The sequence below is a fragment of the Rhinopithecus bieti genome, unplaced genomic scaffold (assembly GCF_001698545.2).
Source record: "Rhinopithecus bieti isolate Rb0 unplaced genomic scaffold, ASM169854v2 scaffold_110, whole genome shotgun sequence".
In the NCBI taxonomy this organism is placed as follows: Eukaryota; Metazoa; Chordata; class Mammalia; order Primates; family Cercopithecidae; genus Rhinopithecus; species Rhinopithecus bieti.
This window is the reverse complement of record NW_016803311.1, coordinates 616,563-626,057: the sequence shown is the minus strand read 5'-3', so window position 1 is coordinate 626,057 and position 9,495 is coordinate 616,563. Positions and strand designations below refer to the sequence as shown.

Sequence of the window (9,495 nt, the reverse complement as noted above, 5' to 3'; positions counted from 1 at the left end):
TTTGAGATGGAGTCTTGCTCTGTCGCCCGGGCTGGAGTGCAGTGGTGCAATCTCGGCTCACTGCAAGCTCCGCCTCCCAGGTTCACACCATTCTCTTGCCTCAGACTCCCAAGTAGCTGGGACTACAGGTGCCCGCCACCACGCCCGGCTAATTGTTTGTATTTTTAGTAGAGATGAGGTTTCGCCGTGTTAGCCAGGATGGTCTCTATCTCCTGACGTGGTGATCTGCCCGCCTCAGCCTCCCAAAGTGCTGGGATTACGGGATTACAGGCATGAACCACCGCACCTGGCCCAGTTTGTCTTTTCTTCTTCCAGGGCACGTGTCAATCACCACACTCTGACAGTGGGCCCAGACATAGCTTCAGAATCCCTCACTCTGCTATCCAGGGAGCCACTACCTATCAATTGGATTCGGCTCAAAAATGGAAAACTACTTGTAATCCCTGCCTCACTTACAGCATTGTAACCAAACTATTAACTCCTTTATGACAGTACTTGATTCATGACAGATGTCAGTGTTAAATGTAACTGACATTTGGCCATCATTTGTTCTCATTGGTTGGGAGTGCTAGCTGATTAGTCAGACATGTTCTGGTTAGTCAGGACCTATGCAGTACTGTGTTTTTCATATTTAGATTACATCCCTGTTGAGTCTTCTCAGTTCTGCATGTCTAGCTCACTGGTTAAGTCCTAAGTAATTCTCTAAAAGTCAGTAAATCAGGGTACCACTGGCTATGTGACTGAAGTTCTAGAACACTTCATTTTTCTGCACATCTTATTTATTATAGGCAGCTGTGTGTTGTAATACGAATATATATACCATATTTAATCTGAATATCTAATATTAAATTTGAATATATGTCTATCATATTAAAACTCCCATACTAAATGTTGAGTTCTTAAAGAATGGAAGTGAAATTTTGTATCTTTTTAGCCTTTCACAATGCATAGCATATGGTCCCATATGTGTATTGGATAAATGTGAAAGCAGGAATAAATACCCATCACATTATGAGAAAAGAATGAAATCAATTTAGAAAAAAAGGGGGGGGAGGACTTTATTTTATTTGTTTTATTTATTTATTTATTTATTTATTTATTTATTTATTTATTTTCTGGAACAAGTTCTGGCTCTATTGCCCAGGCTGGAGTGCGGTGGCACGATCTCAGCTCACTGCAAGCTCTGCTTCCCAGGCTCAAGCAATCCTTCCCAGTTCAGCCTCCCGAGTGCTGGGGCTATAGGTGTGCACCACCACACGTGGCTAATTTTTGTATTTTTTGTAGAGATGGGGTTTTGCCATGTTGCCCAGGGTGGTCTTGAACTTGTGAGCTCAAGTGATCTGCCTGCCTCGGCCTCCCAAAGTGCTAGGATTACAAGCGTTAGCCGCTGTGCCCAGCTGGATTTTATAATTAATAAAACTTTTTTCCTACGCGCATACTCCCTGCTTTGTGTGATGCAAATATTCTCATGTTCTTTCACCACTCTTCTCCATACCAGTGTCATAGTCCAAGCACCCAGGCCGCATGATGGGGAAACGCAGTCCCTCTGCGTGTGAATCTCAGCAGTGTGCACAAGCACCACATATGCCTCGTGGCTGTCACTTCTCCCCATCCCTCCTGTTAGGTGGACTCAGCATTTCTGATAATTACCTCTGGCCATTTCATCTCTGCACTTCTGTAAAGAATTATAAGGCCAGGTGCGGTGGCTCACACCTGTAATCCCAGCACTTTGGGAGGCTGAGGCGGGTGGATCACCTGAAGTCAGGAGTCTGAGACCAGCCTGGCCAACATGGTGAAACCCCGTCTCTACTAAAAATACAAAATTATCCAGGCATGGTGGCACATGCCTGTAATCCCAGATACTCGGGAGGCTGAGGCAGGAGAATCACTTGAACCCAGGAGGAGGAGGTTGCAGTGAGCCAAGATCGTGCCATTGCACTCCAGCCTGGGCAAAAAGAGTAAAACTGTGTCTCAAAAAACAAAAAAAAAAAAAAGGAATGGTAACACAAAATAGGAAAAGTTGACAGTTAGTATCAAGTTACTGCTCCTGGAGTCCACTGACTATAGTCTTCTCATAAGGCCATTCCTAGCCCTTGCTTTCAAGGAGATGGATATAAAATAGTAAACAAACCCTGTAAGCTCCTTCAAAGGCCTTGCAATCCAGGGGAGAGACAAACATTAAGCAAGCAATAAATACATATATCATTACAAAGTGCGGCAAGTACAATGAAGGAAAAGAACCTAGTACTGTGGGAAAGAATCATGGGGACATCATAGATTAGTCTGGGGAGGAAGGAAATAAGTGGCTCTCTGAGAAACTGATACTTAAGCTGAGGCCTGAAGAATGGGTAGAAGTTGTTCATGTAAGGCTGAAGAACAGGACGTGTAAAGGTCGAGTCAGAAAAAAGCTTGGTTCAGCTGGGCACGGTGGCTCACGCCTGTAATCCCAGCACTTTGGAAGGCCAAAGCGGGTAGATCACTTGAGGTCAGGAGTTCGAGACCAGCCTGGCCAACCTGGTGAAACCCTATTCCTACTAAAAATACAAAAAATTAGCCAGACGTGATGGCACATGCCTGTAATCCCAGCTCCTGGGGAGGCTAAGGCACAAGAATTGCTTGAACCTGGGAGGCAGAGGTTGCGGTGAGCTAAGACTCCACCCCTGCACTCCAGCCTGGGCGACCGAGACTCCATGAAAGAAAGAGAGAAAGAGAGGGAGAGAGGGAAAGAGGGAGGGAGGAAGGAAGGAAAAGAAAGAAGCTTGGTTCTATGGAGGAAACCAGTGTGCCTAAGGATAGTTGCAAAGAGCTGATGTGAGAAGCAAGAGGCAGACAGGAACCTGATCATGCAGGTGCCTTGACATTGAAGGACTCTAATTCGAAAAGTTGATGTGATCCAACTGCCTACTATGCAGGGAATAAACTGGAGGATAACAGGAATAGAGACAGGAAGATCAGATAGTTATAAGCAAAAGGTCCTGGTGGTGGATTCAGATACTCATGCTCTGTCTCCCAGACACAACATGTGCACAAATTCTCACTTTTCACCTGCTTTCCCATTCTGACAAGAAAGAAAATACGGGTCCTGTTTATTTTTCTCTTATTACACAAACTATTAAGACTAACAGAGCTCCTGTTTCTTCTCCTGTGAGCCTGACTGCAAATGAGACAGTCACCCATGCCCAGCCTGACACATTCCTGCCCCCCCAGCATCTGGTCTTCCTGCAGCCTCTGTCAGCTCTCACCTGGGGACTGGACCAAATCATATAGACACTGAGGCTTCCTGGCTCTCTTCTCCCCTGAGAGATGCCAGGGCTATCTAGAACCATTGCGTTAGGTGACAGCCCAATACATAATATATGGAAAAAAACTCCCTCTAAATTGAGCTATCATGAAGGGAAGGTAAACAGCCATCAGTTGAGCTATACTATATAAAAATAAATTAGCAGTCAGCTGTGGTGGCTCACACTTTGAGAGGTTGAGATGGGAGGATCATTTGAGGCCAGAAGTTCAAGACCAGCCTGGAAAACATAGGGAGATTTCCATCTCTACAAAAAATTTAAAAATTAGTTGGGCGTGGTAGTGCACACCTATAGCCCCAGGCTGAGGCAAGAGAATTGATTGAGCCCAGGAGGTCAAGGCTGCAGTGAGCCCTGATTGCACCACCACACTCCAGCCTGGGCAACAGAGCAAGAACCCATCTCAAAATAAATAATAAATAAATAGGCCAAGCACGATGGCTCACGCCTATAATCCCAGCACTTTGGGAGGCCAAGGCAGGTGGATCATTTGAGGTCAGGAGTTGGAGACCAGCCTGGCCAACATGGCGAAACCCTGTCTCCACTAAAAATACAAAAATTAACTGGGCATGATGGCCGGTGCCTGCAATCCCAGCTACTTGGGAGGCTGACATAGGAGAATTGATTGAGCATGGGAGGTGAAGGTTGCAGTGAGCTGAGATCGCGCCACTGCACTCCAGCCTGGGCAACAGAGCAAGACTCCATCTCAAAAACTAATAAATAAATAAATATAAAAATAAATTCTCCCTAATACACAATCATGCTAAATACTATCCATAGTCTCACTCCTACACAGTTAACACTTTCAGCTTTCTTTATTTGAAGCACATTGTCTAATGTAATTTTATGAATTACCTAAGAATAATTTTTTTTTTTTTTTTTTTTTTTTGAGATGAAATCTCGCTCTGTCGCCCAGGCTAGAGTGCGGTGGCATGATCACAGCTCACTGCAGCCTCGACCTTCTTGGTTCAAGCAATTCTCCTGCCTCAGCCTCCCAAGTAGCTGGGACTACAAGTGTGAGCCACCATGCCTGGCCCAGTTGAGGTTTTGAGAGGAATAATCACGATGGCAGAGCTAAAAGTGTGCATGCAACCACAAACTAGAGAAAGTTGTGAGACAAATAAATCTACTGTACCTTTGCCACCGCAAATATTTTTATTTCTTCTTTTATATTTTATTCCTTCTAAGAGTTTATCTTTAGGGAACTAAAGGCTCTGGAAAAGTTTTCAAGGACTTCTGTATGAAAAGCTACTTTTACTTGTCCAGTTCATAAAATCTCACTCACTTCTTTTCTTCTTTCTTACCATAAATGTTCTCCTTTTATATTTCAGTCTTCAAGATCTGGGAATTTTATTCTTTAATCAAATGATTAATTTTTGTTCTCTTACCCCAGCCTTAATGACCAAAGGAGGATTGTTTAGATTTTGCTGGAAGGTATTTCCTAACACAAATCATTTTCTTTCTTTCTCTGACTCAATTTTTAAAACCCTAGTTTTATTCTTCTCCTGAGAGATTTTGCATGAAGCTAATCTTTTTTCCACTTCCGCAATCTTAAAGAACAACACTGGCCTGATTTGAAAAGACATATTGTGATAAATTTTCCCCCATCATATTTTAGAGGAACACTTATTCCCCAACCCTCAGATTCCCATGGGGTGGGGTTTTCACTAGAGTATCTTGTGAGTCTCCTGACTAGTGTTCAAAGGAAGGAAGCAGGTCTTGCTTAGCATAACTGCTTCCCCTTGAGATTCATTCATTGATTCATTTTTAAAATTACTTGTTCAGGCTGAGTGCGGTGGCTCATGCCTGTAATCCCGGTACTTTGGGAGGCCAAGGCAGGTGGATCACTTGAGCCAGGAGTTTGAGACCAGCCTGGCCAACATGGTGAAACCCCATCCCTACTAAAAATGCAAAAATTAGTCAGGCATGGTGGCATGCACCTGTAATCACAGCTATTCGGGAGGCTGAAGCAGAAGAATCAGTCGAACCCAGGAGGCGGAGGTCGTAGTGAGCACCACTGTACTCCATCCTGGGCAACAGAGTAAGTGACACTCCATCTCAAAAAATAAATAAATAAAATAATATAATATAAAAAATAAAATTATTTATTCAACACATATTTGAGCAATCATTACTGAAAGGCCCTATTCTAGATGCTGGGGATGTCAGACCAGACAAAACAGACAAAAGTCCTTGTCCACATCATGTATGTTTGTGGGAGCTATGGGGTCAAGCAGGGGAGAAGAGAAATAGTTAAGTAAAATATATGCTGTGTCAGATGGTGGTAAGTATTACAGAAAAATAGAATAGAGAAGGGGAGATGCAATGTGGAAGTTGCAGGGAGTGGTGGGCAGATGTCCAATTTTAAATAGGATGGTTAGGGAAGGCTTCAGTAAGACGGTGATATGGGAAGAAAGATCTAATAGAGGCATCATGAATAACAAGAACTTGGAGGCAGAAGCATACCTGACCCGTTTGAAGACCAGCAAAAAGGTTGCTGGAAAGGGTGGTTCTTTTTTTCTGAGACAGGGTCTCACGCTTTTCCCCATGCTAGAGTGTGGTGGCGCTATCTCCGCTCACTGCAACCTCCAACTACCAGGTTCAAGCGATTCTCCTCCCTCAGCCTTCCAAGTAACTGGGATTACACGTGCTTGCCACCACACCCGGCTAATTTTTGTATTTTTGTATTTTCAGTAGAGGTGGGGTTTCACCACGTTGGCCTGGCTGGTCTCAAACTTCTGGCCTCAAGTGATCCACCCGCCTCGGCCTCCCAAAGTGCTGGGATTACAGGTGGGAGCCACCGTGCCCAGCCAGGAAAGGATGGTTCTAGGGAGAGATTAGAGATTAGATGAAGTCAGATATGGCCAGAATAGGAGCAGATTCTGTAGACTCGGTAGGGAAAAGTAAAGACTTCGGCTTTTAGTCTAGATTAAATAGGGAGACTTTGAAAGCTTTGGGGCACAGAAGCGTTTATCTGACTTAGATTTTAAAAGTATCTGTTGAGATCACTTTGCTGTTTTGAGAACAGACTGTGGGAGTACTGGGAGTGATAAATCACTTTTGACTATTACAATGACCCAAGCCAGAACTGATGGTGGTTTGGACTAGGGTAGTATCTTTGAGGGTGGGGAGAAGTGGGAGGATTCTTAAGTTAATTTGAAGGTAGAGCCCACAGGATTTGTTGAAGAATTGAATGTATGGCATGAGAGAAAAAGGAGTCAGGGACAATGGTGAGTCTTTTGACCTAGCAACCAGAAGACTAGAGAAGGGGAAGACTGAGAGGGGAGTGGGATGGGAAGGAGACATCAGGGGTTGGCTTTGGATATGTCAAATTCAACATCCAATTAGATATGCAAGTGGAAATGTTGACTAGGCAGTTGCATGTATGAATCTTGTGAGTTCAGGGAGAAGTCCTAGGTGGAGATATAAATTTGGTAGTCATTTGGTAGATTTGAAGTAAATTTGGTAGCTAATGCACATAACCCATATGTAAAGTCAGGAAACTGAGTAACATCACAAAAAGCATGTGTGAGGCAGGAGAGGAGGGGAGAGTGAACGCTGCAGCATTTCAACATTCACAGTTCAGGGAGAAGAGGAGGAACCAGCCAGGGAAAGCAGCAGGCATAGCCAGTACGATCAGAGGATAACCAGGAAAATTTGGTGTCCCCGAAACCAAGCAAAAAAGTGTTTGTGGGAAAAGCGTGGTCAATTATTTTAAATGCCACAGAGAGATCAAGGAAGAAAAGACTAAAGGGTAATGTGCCTGCCTTCAGAGAGCACACACTTTGTTCTACTCTGCTGTGGTTTAAGGGCCTTCAGTTGTCCAGCTGTGTTAGCCTGAGTACACCTCTCCAATTCAAAGAAAGAATTTGCAAGCCCCTTTTGCAACAGATCTAAGCCATGTCATTCAGCATAGCTTTCTCTCAATAGTGAAGCTGATATTTTATCTCCATCTGCCCATCTCTTCAGTCTATTGCCAGTTCAGAGCTATGCAGAGAAGATGGGTATTAATTTACTGAGTCCCCTGAACCTTCAGTAATCATAAATATTCCTTAGGTTTATCTCTACTTAGTAGATGTGAATTTTGTTCTCTTATATAGTATATTTGCCCAGTAGTATTATCTTATCTACTTCTTGCTCTATCTTAGAGAGATTCTCTTTAAGGCGACTTTCTTCTTCTCTAGCCAAGCTTTTAACATTTACTGCGAGAGTCTTTGCAGATGTCCCTATGTAGGATTGGAGAGAGGCCCTAATCCATCCCTGTAGTGACTCTTCCTCCTCCTGGGAAGCAGATGGGATTAACAGACCATTTCTAATTATTGTTCTTAAACAAGGCACTGCAAGATTTGTAAACCTCTTCCCAAAAGCCAGGCTGTACATCTGACACAAAGAGGAAAACGTCGACTTTTTTTTTTTCCCCACAACTTTACCATGAAGAGTCCCTCTTTGCTGAGAAATTGTGCTTTGTATTTTTTCATGTTTCTAAGAGGACAGGCATACACTTGTCCTTCGGTGAACCAAATGAAGTAGAGGATAAGATCCGATATCTCTGTAAGCCCACAGGATCTGCTTTGAACAAAGTAATATATTTGAAGCGAAAAGCAATCCTTCTTGAAATAGTCACTAGGTTGTGCCTGTAGACACTTAATTGCAAGGGGTCGGCAACCTGTCTTCCATGTCCTGATGAACAAAGACACACCACGTGTGGGCCAAGGACCACTGGAAACTTCAAAGAGGCCTCTTCAGGCAGAGGACAGGAGCCACAAGGGTCATACTTGGTACTGTATGTTGAGGATAAAGGTGATAAGAAATTCTCTAATGGCCTCTGTGCCTCCGTGTCTGAAATTTCTATCTCAAGATCAAAAGAACCAAGGTACAGCCTAGGTAAGAAAGGGCTCTTGTCCTAATTTTGGAAGAGCCTGAAAATGAAACCCAGGAGAATTTCTTAGAGAGATGATATTGCATGGAATTACCTTTCCATGAAATTAGACATTTCATTTTCATTCTTTCTTTTACTCTGGAGTTAAAGACTTGTTTGGTTTCTTTGGCTGTTTGTTTGTTTTGCCTTGTCAATAGCTTAAAGATTTTAAAGTAGGATTCTTAGAGAGATTCACATGAAGCTGTTTTCTTATTACCATCACAAATACTTTATTTTCATCCTACCCCCCACCACCCTCTGCCTCAAAATCTAGGATTTTATTCTTTTATTCAGGAGATTGTGCATAACGTACTATTTCAGTGAAAAAAATATTTATTTCTGTATTTCTTTTATGCCTTGGCCTGAAAGTCATGAAACTGTTGTCTTATTCCAGAGATTTTATTTGCATAAAGCTACTTTCTCCTTCAGTAATAGAGGTTCTGAGACAAATAGATTTCTCATAGAGAACTTTCACATAACCCAAACTTGTTCTTTAAGACTACACATTTTTTTCTCAGCCATAAAACTTATAATTGAGTTTTCTTATTGAGAAAATCTGTATACATCTTTTCTCTTTCACCTTGAAACTCGGGCTAAAATATTAGACACTGAAGAATTGTATTGCCCTTTAGTTTTGTATTACATAATTCTTTCCAAGTAGAATAACAATTTAACTTTCAATCTATCTTCCGTTACATCATTACTCAGGCTTTAAAATATTCATCTCACTGGTGATCTATCATCTCTCGCAATTTCTGGTACTCAAAAAACTACATGTTCTTCAGTTTTAATTTAAGTGAAGAAATGCAGGAGCAAATTTGACAAACATTTAGTTTAAGATGGAATAAGAAACAAAAAAACTTCTTTACTCCTAAACACCATGTATTTGCCAGAGATATTGTTCACCTACCAACTTTAATTTCATGCCTTCTCAGTAAATCCAGAAGGACAATTTTAGAGTGAAGAGCAGTACAGCCCTCACACAAAAGGGGCCCTAATTCTGAGCCTTATGCCTCAGAGAATGCCACGCTATGGGGTGTCCTCCTTGAAATCTAAGTCCCCTCCAGTGGCTGCAATGCCAACTGAGGAAGCACACCCCTGCTATTCCCTGTTTCTCTCCTTGGGGAACCTGCCCCAACCACATGCCGGGGAATTTAGCTATACATTTGAAACCAAACTGTTTCTACTGATGAGGCTCTGCTAGAAATACTTCCCCAGGTCTTCCCCCATCCCTGCCATCCCCCCACCCCACATAGCCACCCCACCCCACCCCTTCCCAGG

The 9,495-nt window shown here is 42.9% G+C and overlaps 1 pseudogene; it reads left to right on the top strand.

Moving 5' to 3' along the window:
- Positions 1 to 4,361: 4,361 nt before the first annotated feature.
- Positions 4,362 to 9,495, top strand: part of LOC108530216 (40S ribosomal protein S26-like) — a 17,586-nt pseudogene continuing 12,452 nt past the window's right edge.